Below are 14,191 nucleotides of genomic sequence, written 5' to 3' on the forward strand. Positions count from 1 at the left end.
AATGGCTAATTCAATGTCTTTCATTGTTGGTTTGACATCATCATCTTTTTTCTCTGACATCTCACTAGGAAAACATGTTTTACGCAAAAGGAATCCCTTTTCCATAGAACAATCTTCAACGAAAACCTCACAAAAGTTCAGAAACAAGAGGCATCAATTATATTCAAAACTTTGTGAATCTCAACAAACAATGGAGGCCAAATTTACATGGTAATATGATATAAGTGGCAAATTATACACAATACTCACCAATAACTCCCTTGAATTTTCATTTTGGCAGTATAAAATACCAAAATTTCAAAAATAAATTGACATTCGAAACCAGCATATGATGCCTAAAGCAAACCTCTTTAGTAGTCTTCCACTTCCATCAAATTTAAATTTTCACATTGTTGGCTTACCAAATATTCTAATGCCATTAGGTATTTTACACCATACAACAAAAGATCAAACTTCAAATTTTTGTAATTTAGCGATAAATCATAACAATCAATTTCATTTGGATAACTCCAATAACCAAGAAGTAGAGACAAACAATCAATAACATGACTCAAGTTACTGAAACATTGTGCAAAGATAATAAATGAAATATTAATGAAATCATAAATATAAACACACATCACTTCATTAACCATTACAACACATAATTCACACCACAATATTAATATAAATATTTACAATACAAGAGAAGGCTGAGACATTCTGCGCTGCATTTTTTGCTGAATTGATAAGCTGCAATGTTTTAAACCAAAGAATCATTAGATGAGTATAAACTGCAGAAAATCCGCTGGTACTAAGAAATGTATATCCAATGGAATCATTACATTGAACATTGAAAATTGAATTTAAAAATAAAAAATATATCTCACCAGTGGCAATTTTAAGCACAAGGAACATCTCTTTCTATGAAACCAATCTCCCATGAACATTTGTCAATTGAGAAACAAGAAGAATCTCCCATGATCAGTTGCCAGACAAGTGTGATATTTCCAGTGAAAGTACACCAAAGGGTAGTCTAGCTGAACCATTAGCCCCGACAAAATTTATGCTGAACATAGCTGAAGAAATGACAACAGAAGTATCTTATTCCATGGACCATGGTTTGTTGAAGTCCTCAGGAATATTTGGACTAGAATTTGTAATAATCTACTCATTGAGGTTCAACATCCCTTGACTTTTTTTTTTTCTTTTTTATAGGGTAAATAGGCATGAACTTTTTTTCCATTTTAGATAATGTAGAAAACCTTTCTAAAGAAGAGCCCTTTAAAATCGCTTCTAACCATTAAAACCTATGGGCAACTAACCCCACCCTCCATAGTAGTTGGCGAGTAATTTGGGGGCATTAACCCTTGATGGGATAAGCAGTTTAAGCTCATGCCCAGGAGCAGAATAGGCATGAAATTCTTGCAAAAGGATCTTTTTAAAAAAAAAGATTTGATTAATGTAATAAATGTATATTAAAAAAGGTAAGGGTTTAGGATCTATGTTTTAATTTGACTGATTAAATTATACTATGATGGGTTAGTTAAAAAGAAGTTCCTTGTTATACTTGGCAAACCAAACTAATTCAAGACATATTTAAAACGCCAATCACAAAGTACAAGAGGACAAAATTAGTGTGCACCTCTAAGCTTTTGAGCTACCTTGATGATGTGAAGGGCAAGCGTTGTCTTCCCAGATGCCTCGCCCATAAATTTCAACAATTCTTCCCTGCAAAGTGCAGAGGAAATCTCTCACCACAGCTGTAATGACACTACTCCATAATCCATTTATATGTAACTAAACTTACACTTGAGATAAAAACCATTATCATACCTTCATCAAGAAGTAACTGGTCCACAAGTGGTACATTTTGAGGCTCTTTTTATATGTTAACAGACAGCAGTTCCTAATTTTCATGTAACCACACTCATCAGCTGCGTATCATGAGAATGGCAACAAGGAAGTGCTAAGCCTTATGCACATGCGCAAAAGCAATGCAAATAATGTGATTAAAGCATAACATGCAAAGACCCCTCTTTCAATTAATAAAATAATATTTAAGAGACTCAAAATAAAATGGTAGACCATGCAAGCAACACTATTTTTTTCTCCACATCCCACCTGAAACAGCTACTAACGAATTCCTAAAAGTTGAGCACAATGTTAAGAACCTACAGGTAGTACCATATATTACGGAACTAAAGTATTTACCCAAAACCTTGAACACACCAGTAACAAGTACCCCAATCTAGAAGTCAAAAGAGTTCACTACTTGAACACGATGTTAAGGTTTGATAGGGAATACTTTTTTCTTAATTGGATAAGTAGAATTACATGGTGTACTAAAGATTCCATCATAGTTTCAGATTTGGGCCCTAGATAATATGTTTAAGCATAAGATGAAATCCCTGGTTGCACATCAGTTACAACACATACCAATTATTAAAAAAATATTAAACCCAAAAAAAAAAAAAAAACCACAGATTATCTACACTCAAAAATTGAAGGGAACTTATCTCTTTTTTTTTTTTTTAAATTATTATTTAGTGGATTTAGTCTATCTAAGAAGAAACAAGAATTTCTCCTCCCTGATGTAGCTCTCTCCTTTTATTAGGTTTAAATTGACTGCTGCAGAGCAAGTCTGTGCCACCCTCATCAACAGGGTCTTTTTCATACACAAATCCGAGAAATGTTGTTGAGATCATTCATTGTTCATTTTCTTCCTGACCTACAGCACTCAACTCACCATGTTTATGCCCTTGCAAGTACTAGCCTCCTTCCACCTATCAATTTCTCAAATTCTTCCTATCTTTCTTCTTTCCATTATTACCATCACAAGCTCCAGCATTTCGGCAATAATATCCCTTATTCCCTCTTTATTTTCAATCAATATCAGAAAAATTATGGCTTCCCTTTGTAATTTATAGTTCATCTTTACTTTTTTTTTTTTTTTATACTATAATTACAGTACCTATAGATAGGCCTTTGTTTCTTCTTTCACATGTAAATTAAGCAAAGAGAAAGCAGGAGCTCTATATATTATTTTTAATCTTTTCAATTTCATGTTCATGCAAACATGCATTGGAATCATTGCAAAATACCCAAAAACAAAAAAGCAGGAAACTTTACAAAATATCGGAACCCAGTTCAGAAAAATTAAGATATAACACAAAGGCAATGAAATCAAACGAAACCCCAAAATTTCTGCAGCTACAGAAACCAAGAAAATCACAATGTCCCAGAAAGTTTACCCCAACAAACTGTGAAATAAAATTGGAGAGAGATCTGGTGGAGAGAGCAGAGTAGAGTGAAAAGGCGAGGTCTTCTGAACGTATAGAGACGAAGATGGTTCGTAAGTGAAGGTGTAAAGAAACCCATTTTCGTAGAAAATTCCTGTGAAGATTTTGGCTTTAGGGTTTAAGGTAAAAAAAAAAAAAGTATAATTTTGAGGTTTTACGGTGGAGAGAGTGAGAAACTCATTTCCGATTTCTGATAATTTCACTCTCTGTGTTCTGTATTTCTGCTATTGCCGTCATTGTTGTGATGCTCATTCTCTTCTTTGGTCCTTGGTTGTGTTCATTGGCCCAAGCCCAAGATGAATGGGCCATTATGGGTTTAATCTATCTGTTAAACCTTTTCTTTGTCTTCATTATAAATTTATAATCAGCACAACTGCACATGAATATTTCATCCCACTAATCTTTCAAATCTAATGATGTCTTGGGTTCTAGTTAATTCAACTAATAAAGTCTTTTGTAAATATGCATCTCTAATAGCCTAGTTACCCAACTGAGAGTTTTATAACTTAACTGGTACTTTTTGGTATTTCCAATGAATACATCTAGGGTTCAAATCCATGCTACTATGATGTAATGAAGTATAAACAATGGAATACACTAGGCTAAGTCTAATGATACCCTCTTGTGTGGTTCTTGTCATTATTACTTGGAAGCTAAGGGAATAATAATAAATTATTTTTATATGGTAACTAACCAAGATAGGATTAGTAATGAAATTAGTTATTGTCTGATCATAATGGTTGGTATTCACTCACTATTGAGGGATATTAATTGCAAGATTATGTTCTCGTTGCATCTAATATATTATGGTTTATGGATTACCAAAATATGAGATTGTTAAGTTCTATAGGTTAAGTGTTTGAGATCCATGATAATTTGTAAGTTTTGATAAGTTGTAATATCCATTTTATTGGGTTATAGATTGATCCCTATTAATTAATTCAATTATCCAAATTGATTAATTAGTCAAATTACAAGCAAATCAAATTAAGGCACAATAAAATCCCCCAACTAAATTAGAGTGTAGCAGAAAATAAGTTTAACGTGACGATTTGATTGCAATGGGGAAAACTCTCGCAAACAATATCCCACCAGGTGAATTTTAGGTCACCACTCTCAAAGAATCCACATATAAGAAAAAACAGTTACAAGCAAAGGAATATTACCCTACATGCCTATCTCGAAGTACCTACCTACAGTAGGACCTATTGAGCTATACCAGTCTTAACTTCAATCCTTGATTGGACTTGATTTTGTAGAAGACTTCTCATTTGCATGAATTTTCTATCCGTGATTGACTCCACAACAACTTTTTTTATTGTTGCACCTTTGCAGAGTTCTTCAATCCACGCTTGGATGAACTAAAAGTAGCTTGGTACAAAATCTTAGGCGCACAAACGCCGCAGCATCTCATGTTATGCGTGTCTTTCTGTACCTCTTTGATGACGATTGTAAAATAAGCCTTTTATATGATTAGGAACCCTAGAGCAAGAATTCCAACAAAGCCAAGTCATCATGGGCTAAAAACAAAAATTTAACATCTAATTTTCCTAAAGCTTGATAGATTGAGAGATGTCGAGCTTGGTATCGAGGTTCACTAACTCTCAATAGATCGATAGGTATTGAGCAATCTTGTATCTTCAATAATACCACTTGTTTGACAACTAAACGATCTTCTTGAACACACTAGAAACTACGACTCAAATACATAGTTTTTGATTTGAGAGGTTAATCGTGCGTTTTGATAGTTCAGGGGGTAAAATGTAAGATGAGTATTGTTAGGGTAGAAAAGTATAATTCTACAAATTAAGAACAATGCATGAAGAAAATTTAAAACCCCAATCTAATGGCCAAGTGGTATGTCCTAAAGGCTTGTAAGCAAATCCAGATCCTTCCAAGAAGTAAGTGAGGGTGGAAACCCTTTCAGGTTCAAATCGAAATATAAATATATAATTTAAAACCTAAGTGTATTTACATCATACTGAAAAAAAAATTAGGATTCTCGTACATTTGAATATTTCAAAAAATCACAGAATGGATTTAATATTGCTAATGCAAGACATTGATCAATATATGTAATTCAATGGATGGAACATTAAGTACACAGAATATCCCATTTTGAGAGAACAGTCTTTCAAAGCACATGCCAATTTAAAAACAAAAAGACATAAATATATTCAAAAGAAATATATGCCAATTTTACAAATATACATAGATTTCATACTTCTCTCTCTCTCTCTCTCTCTATATATATATATATATATATATATATATATATATAAATAGGTAAAACTTAGAGAAAATCTAATTAGGTTTTAAATTGGATTACAATTGTTATCTAATTTTGCCCCACGTGTCCTATTTAAGTTTTTTTTTTTTTTAATTTTTTGTTCTAGGTGAGTTAATGAGGTGCAAAAGACAAAGGGTCTAATATAAATAAATCATCAAAAACTCAATAAAAAAAAAAGAGAGTAAACTCATGTGTATATTCAAAAGAAATTAAAATAAAAAAATGAGAGAGAGCGAGAGAGAGAGAGAGAGAGAGAGAGAGAGTATAATTTGAATCTATATATGTTTTTTTAATTGTACTATGCATATGCACGAGTTATATACTAGTTCTTAATAATATGATGACTACGAATTTCAACTTATGCACGGTTTAGATTAATCAATTTCATTTATAAAAAAGATAAATATTAATCCATTTCTTTCTTAAAAAATAAGTTATAACACCATGTTCGGTTCACCTGAAGAGAGAGGAAATGAAAAGAGATTACAAAATCTTTAAATTATGTGTTTGATATGTCAAAAGGGAGAGAAAGAAAAGAATAGAAAATTGAAGGAAAATGATCCCCTCAAAATTGGTTAAATTTGAAGAGAAATGTTTGAGGAAAAAATAAAAAACTAAAAATAAAGCTTATTTTCTCTCAAATAAATCTTTATAATAAAAAAACATAAAAAAGTGACAATTATTTATTTACATTTCCAACGTTTTTTTTTTTTTTTTTTCCAATCGATTTTCCAACGCTTAGCCGGTGGTTTTTTGCTTGCTTCTCCTCAGCATCCAGCAGGATGGCTCTTATAGTAAACATGGTTTCCTAAAGCTTTTTCAGATCATTTTCAATGCCCCATGCTTGGGTATTTTACTATTTGTGGTGGTAGTTATAAATAAATTAATGATCTACACAAGTATACATCTTATTCTTGTGAGTTGTGATTATGGTAATTAGTGGCTTGCATTCAACTCAATCTAACTTAACCTAACCTAATGCTAGGGGTGGCAAAATTTGACACGACCCGCGAACCCGACACGACACGACACGAAATTAGCAGGTTATGGGTTGGGGCTTAACGGGTTCGTGTCATATTCGGGTTGACACGACTAACCCGTTTAATAAATGGGTTGGGTTAGTGTTGAACACATAGAACCTGTTTGACCCGTCTGACCCGTTTAATTAAATGATATTTTACCAATATACCCTTCAAACTCTAGGTATATAAACTTATTAGTTGTTGTGATTTATTTTCTTTGACATATTGTGATTGATTATTTGTGATATTGGGATATGCTTTAATTTTGAATGATTATTTGTGATGCAGTTACTCGTTAGTTCTGAATTTTATATTAAAAATATTTATTTGTTGTTTTTTCATTAATTTTTATTTTTCATTTTAATAAAATCTGATAAACAGGTCGACACGACTGACCCGTTTAATAAATGGGTCGTGTTAGGGTTGAGAAATCTTGACCCGTTTAATAAACAGGTCGGGTTAGTGTTGACCTATGTAGTCGAATACTCATGACTTGACACGACACGAACCCGACACGCGAACACGAATTGCCACCCCTACCTAATGCCTTATATTGGTTTTTCATGAATTGATAGACTAAGGGTCCGTTTGGTTGGGAGGATGGAAAAGTGAGAGGATAGAAAATAGAGGGAGAATAGTAAAGTGGGAGGATAGAAAAGTTTTTAGTTTTCTTCATTGTGTTTAGTTGAGAGAGTGGGAGAGTGGAGGGATGGAAAACTTATTGATTTGGTTGAAAATAAGGTTTGTATAAATTTACCATCATGCCCCTCTTAAATAAAACAAAAGGTAATATATTGTACTTTAAAAAAATATTGTGTATAGATGAAAGTGGACATTTCAAAAAATAGCATAAGAAATCATCCAAAAGTGTTTTCTTAAAAAAATAATAAAAATAAAAATTAAGAAAAAAAGAAGGAAAAGAAGAAGAAACCACCACCAGAAAAAACCAAAGAAACAAAAAAGAAACAAAAAAACAAAAACAAAAAGCCAGCGTTACAAAGGAAAAATCAAAAGAAAAAAAAAAATGTTAAAAGAGGTGGGAGCAGTTTTGTCCAAACATTTTTCCCACTTTTCACTCCAATTTTCTCTCCAATTTTCCCAAATTGTATTTTCTCTCCCCCTTTCCCTCTCAACCAAACACCCTTCCCACTCATTTTCTCTCCTATTTTTCACTTTTTTTTTTTTCATCCTCCCTAAAATCCACCCAATTAAACATACCCTAAGATGAGAATAACTTCTTTCTTTCTTTCTTTTTTTAGCTTAGGATGGATCGGATTCTGGTCTAGCCAGTAAGATTTTCAACCCAAGTTACTTTTCCCAATCTATAATGTTACATTTGTTTGTTTAATTTGTTAGTTTAAACTTGTTGGTTTGATTTATTTTGGTATTTTGAGACTTAAAATATTTTGCTCAATTATATAAGTTGCAATCATGCGTTAAATAATAGGCATAAATAGTTAAATCAAAATCAAAATTTTTATTTGACCTCACGAAATTGTTCCAACCCGACCACCAAACCAAAGACAAACCAAAGAGACCCAACCACATAAAAGCTGTGACATTTGTCATCTAAGATAATGAAAAAGGCATTTTCAATAGAAACAACTTCAAATGAAGGGGAAGACACTTTTGTAATCTCAAAAGTTCAAAGATGCTTCAGGTCACTTCAGGTGTTGTAAAGTCAGCTAGGTAATTTGACATCTAACATATCTGATATAACTTGACAATTCAACAAGAATTTAACATGATTCTATTTCTCTATCAAACAACTGCCTTCTTAAGATCTTGACTTTCTTATTAAGGGTTCCATCATTTCAAACAAATATCATTCGGCTTCATGTTTATCGCTAGAAACTTCCCCATAAAAAAGGTAGTTGCTTTCTTTGATGATAATGACTCCATGTTAACAAGCTGACTCCAACCTGTGGTCAGACTTGTAGTCATTTAGTGTTTTCACTTCAACCCACTTGCACGCATATCCCAAGACTAGTTACCTGAATAAAATCAAACAAAATTAATTAAAATATGAAAATCCATAAATAATATTGTACACAATAGATTTTAATCAATTTTCTTGTCCATGATAAAATTTATTTATCCATCTAAAATGTATTCAAGAGCCTCCACCACCAAATTTACCTAAAATATAATATTAATGTCAACAAAAGCAAAAGCCTTCTCAGTATTTTAACATAATTCTCGAGGAAATGCATCTAGGAAGATTCATCCGGTGTTTAATTATCTTACCAAAATACTTGGCTCTCTTGGCACTGTCAGTTTGCATGAGCTGCTAAGTACTAACAGTGGAATGTCTCATTTATATTTATGCTTCAATTGCTATATGAATCTTTCTAATCTTAATTACATTTTGTCTTAATCTTTCCACTCAATTTATGATCTGTCTTCATGTTGTTAAGAAGACCGAAGAAAATCCAGACATTGACACCATGCACCTGATCATATGCACAAATCCACCAAGAAAAGTGGATGCCCTTCTCATTATATGATACAATCCAATTCCAAAGTCCATATAGACAGAAAGGAAACAATATGATTTCAAGGTTACCACTAATACAGGAGAATATGGCCATTTATTATTGAAACAGTGACTTTCTCTAGAAAGATCAATAGGAAGAGGATAGCCACACAAAATTTAGTTCATTATTTCAAGTTTTTTTTTTTTTGGTGGTAATTAAGTTGTTTTAAGCCTTATAGATACTCAACTGCAAGGTTTTCTCTAATATTCTTATACACACACTGAGAGCACAGTTATGAGAATGCAACGGGACAGAGACCTATCTCTATGAAAAGGTGAGGTAGAAGTGATCCGAATGTTTATTCAAAATCTAAATTTTTGCACCCAAAGTGATTGGCAGCATGAATTATTGAAAAATAATACCTCTAAGAACCTTGCAAGCTTATTGACACTCCTTATTATCAAAAGTGACAGAAGATTGACCTTATCCTCAATCATGAGCAGCCTGTTCTTATCATCCTTAGTCATACAACTACATAAAATTTCAAGAAATCCCACCACAGGTGACCTCATCCATATGTCCAAAACCTGCCATGATGTTGGACTTGATTGGACCTGGAAATAAAAGGTAACAAGAACCAGGATTTCCTCCATGCTACAACTGATAGATATAGTTTGTAACATATAAACAAGTAGGTTAAAAATGACTAAATTTATATGGTCTTCAACCTGGTCAAGAGAATTTATGAATGAGATTGGCAGAAGTAATGAATTCTTCTAAGTGCTTGCATTAATATTCATGATTGTCGATCTTGGAATGTGCCACCTGTTATATGATCAAGTTCATATTGGAGGAGAAGGGAAGATACCTGAAAAATCCAAGCATGCACAATGGTATTAAACAATCATAATATTGAGAAAGAAAATAACAAAGTCAGGTCAAATAACCCATCACTCTTTTGTTGTCTACATTTAGTAAGTTATAATAATATAGGCCCCAATGGTGAAACAAACTGCAATCAATATAGGTTAATTGATGGAGATTTGGCCATCTATAGTTGTTGGGTATATTTCTTTAAATGACAAAAAACGATGATGATAATAACAACCAAGGTTTATAAAAGGAACTGATTTTTTTTCTTACTCATGTTAGTGCCACATTTTTTTTATTATTCATATGTTACACTCACACCCAATGAGTTTTAAACCTAGGACCTCACCCTCCAACTAGCACTTACAAGGGAGAGTAGGTGCCAGTTGAGCAAGAGCTCAATTACCTTACTCGTGCCACACTTATGTCAATGAGAAGCAAAAGAGCAAATATGCAATCTTAGATCCCTTGTTGGGGTTTATTTTTCATGCTGAAAATATTTCTTGCAAAAACAAAACAATTGAGAGCTTCTTCTTTTTTTTTTTTCTTTTTTTTTGCATTCAAAGGAAACTTATAGGAACCAATGAAGCAAGTAACTGAAAGAAATATACTGCATTTATTATTTTATATAGAAAGAACATAAGCGCACATTTAAAGTGCAAATATTCTGGACTCAAAACCAAGACACTCCAAGGCAACAACTGACATATCAAATCTAATGTGGTCCCAAAAGAAGAAGAAAAAAAGAAAAAGAAAATCCTAACATTCCAATCACTTTGTGTGATCTTACAAATTTGTGCCTATAGTATACAGTAAACACACAAGGTTCAATAGTACTCATTTTTTCAAATTCACTATCATTACTATCTATGGAGTGAACTGGTAGCAAGATTCTCCATCACTGTCCGCCAACACCAGCCAATATCCATACTGTTATTTATATTTGTAAGATGCCTAATTCTTTTTATTATACAGTTCACAAAAATCTTCAGATAAAAAACAGGGCCGTCATCTTAGAAAATAAAAATGTAGTGCATAACTGAAGAACATAGAAAAACAACTATCAATTGTGCAAAAGAAATTTGACAAATCCATTGCTCATGAAACTCTCACATAGGAAGAGAGACACGAGAGAGAAAGATGTGCTTAAGGAGTTGAGGTTCAATGTCCCTTGATGGAATGATAATACCTAAAATAGGCTAGAAAGTTTCACAGAAGGATCTATACTTAGCTTTGATTAATGTGAAAACTAAACATAAGAACAACAATGGGTTTAGGGATCCACCTAAATTGACTCATCAGATTTCACAATAGTGGGTTAAAAAAATTTCCCTGTTTTACTTGAGCAAACCAAATTAATTCCAATAATACCTAAAAAATCAAAAGGTTTGAGAGGATAAAGTTAGGATGCACCTCAACGCTTTTGAGCTTCCTTGATGATATGAAAGGCTAAGTGTTGTTTTTCCAGATGCCTCTTGCCCATAAATTTCATCTACCCTGGAAATTGCAGAAGAAACCTTTTACCCCAGCTATAATGACACTATTGCACTTCTTTGCAACTAAACTTAAACTCAAGATCCAATCATTGAACATACATTCATCAAGAAGTAACTGGTTCATAAGAAGTAAAATTTAAAGATCTTTCTATATGTTGATAGGCTATAATTACAAATTTTCATCTAAAAAGACTCATCAGCTGAGAGTACTCAAAACATGGCAAAAATGAAATCCCAATACAGCATCAACATTATCTATATATGCAAGTAAAAGCAAAGCAAATAACATTGTAGAGCATGCAAGCAAGAAGAAAGACAAATTTTATTTCCACATCCCAGTTTTAACAGCTACTGAGGAATTTCTAAACCTTGAGCATGATAGTAATACTAATGACCTACCAGAAGCATCATATATTAAAGACCGGAACCTTGAGCATGATATTACTAATCTAGAAGTATCCAAAACCTTGAAAATGATAGTAAAAAGTCCCTAAATCTAGAAGTCAGTAGTGTTCATTTAGTGGATTTAGCCAATTAATGTCTAGGCAGAATCAAGGTTTTTAAGTGTAAAATGAAAAAAAATAAAAAAAAAAGCCTTCACACACAAAACTATATATATATATATATATATGTATATGTATTCTCTAGTGTTCACTGAGTAAAAACAAATTGAAGTTCGTTATATTGGATTACAATAACTATGGAATCAATAGTTAAGGTTTTGGAAAATTTTGAAGAAGCTATGCATATGCTCACCACCAAACATGTGGTAAGCAGGAAATTTTTGTTTCATCAAATATTCACCTTGGTAATCCCCCAAACCTCAGAGTTATATGAGCTAGTAGATATCACAGGTGCATATTGTGAGCTAAAAAACCATTGCAATGACCACATAGATTCTCTACCAAAATCACCAGCAAGTTTTGAGAGAGCCACGTGTGACCTACGAGAAAGACTGATTTAATCAAGTACGCACAAATGAGACACTATGCTACTTTAATGGCTAAGTCAATGTCTTTCTTTGTTGCTTTGACATCATCATGGATTTCTTCACATTCAAACTTTGAAATCTCACCAGGAAAAGAAGTTTTAAGCTAAATGAATCCCTTTTCCTTAGAAGAATCTTCCACAAAAACCTGACAAATTTTTAGGAACAAGAGGCGCCCATTATATTTAAAAATTGTGTGAATCTCAACAAACAATGGAGGCCAAATTTATATGGTAATATGATATAAGTGGCATCTTATACACAATACTCACCATCATTTTCATCTTTATTTAGAACAATATTCGGTCTTCAGTCCTCTTAGGGCATTAAGGCCATGCATCCCCCTCAGTAGATATGAATATTTTGGAAGTATACAATAACAAAATTTCAAAATAAATTGACATTTGGAACCAGCAATAGATGGCTAAAGCAAACCTCTTGGTAGTCTTCCACTTCCATCAAATTCAACTTTTCATATTGTTGGCTTACCAATTTTCACCATTAGGTATTTTACACCATACAACAAAATATCAAACCTCAAATTTTTTTAATTAAATGATAAAGCACAACAAAGAATTTCATTTGAGTAACTCCAAAAACCAAGGAGTAGATACAAACAATCAATAACACATGACTCAAATTACTAAAAAACTGTGCAAATTAGATACTACATGAAATATGAATGAAATCATAAACATAAGCGCACATCACTCCATTAACCATTTCAATACATAATTATTCACCCCACAATATTATTAAAATTATTTACAATACAAGAGAAGGCTGAGACTTTTCGTGCTGCATGTTATTGCTTAACTGATAAGCTGCAACATTTTAAACCAAGGAATCATTAGATGAGTATAAATTGAAGAGAACCCACTGGTACTAAGAAACGTATACATGCAACGGAATCATTAGATTGAACATTGAACATTGAAATTAAAAATGAAAAATACATCTCACTAGTGGCAATTTTAAGCACAAGGAATATCCCACTCTGAGAGAACAATCTCCTAAGAACATCTGTCAATTTAGAAACAAGAAGAATCAAATATAATAAAAATAATTCCAATTTCTAAAATATATGGATTTTAAACTTCCTTGATAATATGAGTTTAAATTTGCAAGTTATGCATGGGTCGGGTTAATCTATTTTTTGTTTCTAATTTCATATATTAGCATCTCATCCACTCTTAGTAAGCAACTACAGGCCAAGTAAGTTCATTAACACCATGTTCAATTCACTTTTAGAGAGTGGAAAGGAAAAGATTACAAGATGTGCTTCATTTTCAAAAAGGAGAGAAAGAAAAGAAAAGAAATTTGAAAGAATAATATTTTTATTATTTTCCTATTTGGAATTTAGGTTACTAAAATAGTCATTCTAAGAGCACTCGCACCAACCAATGCAAACTAGAAAAAGTGCATAATTTTACACATCTTTGCTCAAAGTTTACCCACATCAATCCATCTATAATACTGTGTATATCTATTATTGCTACAGTAATTATGTAAATATACATAGTTACTCTAACTTTCTATTTTATTATTTTATGTTTTCTCTATATCTGATTCTCTCTCCTCTCTCATCCAATTCTCTTTCTTCCCCTACTCTCTTCCTCCTCTATCTTCTCTTGAATCCAGCAACATCCTTTGAAAATCTATACAAATCATCAAAATTTTCAAGCTCATTCTAAATCTAGATTCCAAATTCATCAAACCTATATACATATTCATATCAATAATCAAACCCAAATTGCAAACGAAGAA

The 14,191-nt window shown here is 32.4% G+C and overlaps 1 protein-coding gene across 3 annotated transcripts in view; it reads right to left on the reverse strand.

Moving 5' to 3' along the window:
- Positions 1-566: 566 nt before the first annotated feature.
- The window catches only part of LOC142611296 (protein FATTY ACID EXPORT 1, chloroplastic-like), an 85,884-nt gene continuing 72,259 nt past the window's right edge, over positions 567-14,191 (reverse strand). Inside the window, exons 2-5 of one of the 3 annotated variants that reach the window (XR_012840001.1) lie at positions 1,816-1,888; positions 1,644-1,710; positions 870-1,058; positions 567-732 (exon numbers count right to left, since the gene is read on the reverse strand). The gene's annotated coding sequence lies outside the window, so the exon portion shown is untranslated. Of the gene's footprint in view, positions 733-869; positions 1,059-1,624; positions 1,711-1,815; positions 3,492-14,191 lie in introns of those variants that run through there. The other 2 variants (XR_012840003.1, XR_012840002.1) reach the window with 2 other exon arrangements.

The sequence above is a fragment of the Castanea sativa genome, chromosome 9 (genome assembly GCF_040712315.1).
Source record: "Castanea sativa cultivar Marrone di Chiusa Pesio chromosome 9, ASM4071231v1".
Taxonomy (NCBI): domain Eukaryota; kingdom Viridiplantae; phylum Streptophyta; class Magnoliopsida; order Fagales; family Fagaceae; genus Castanea; species Castanea sativa.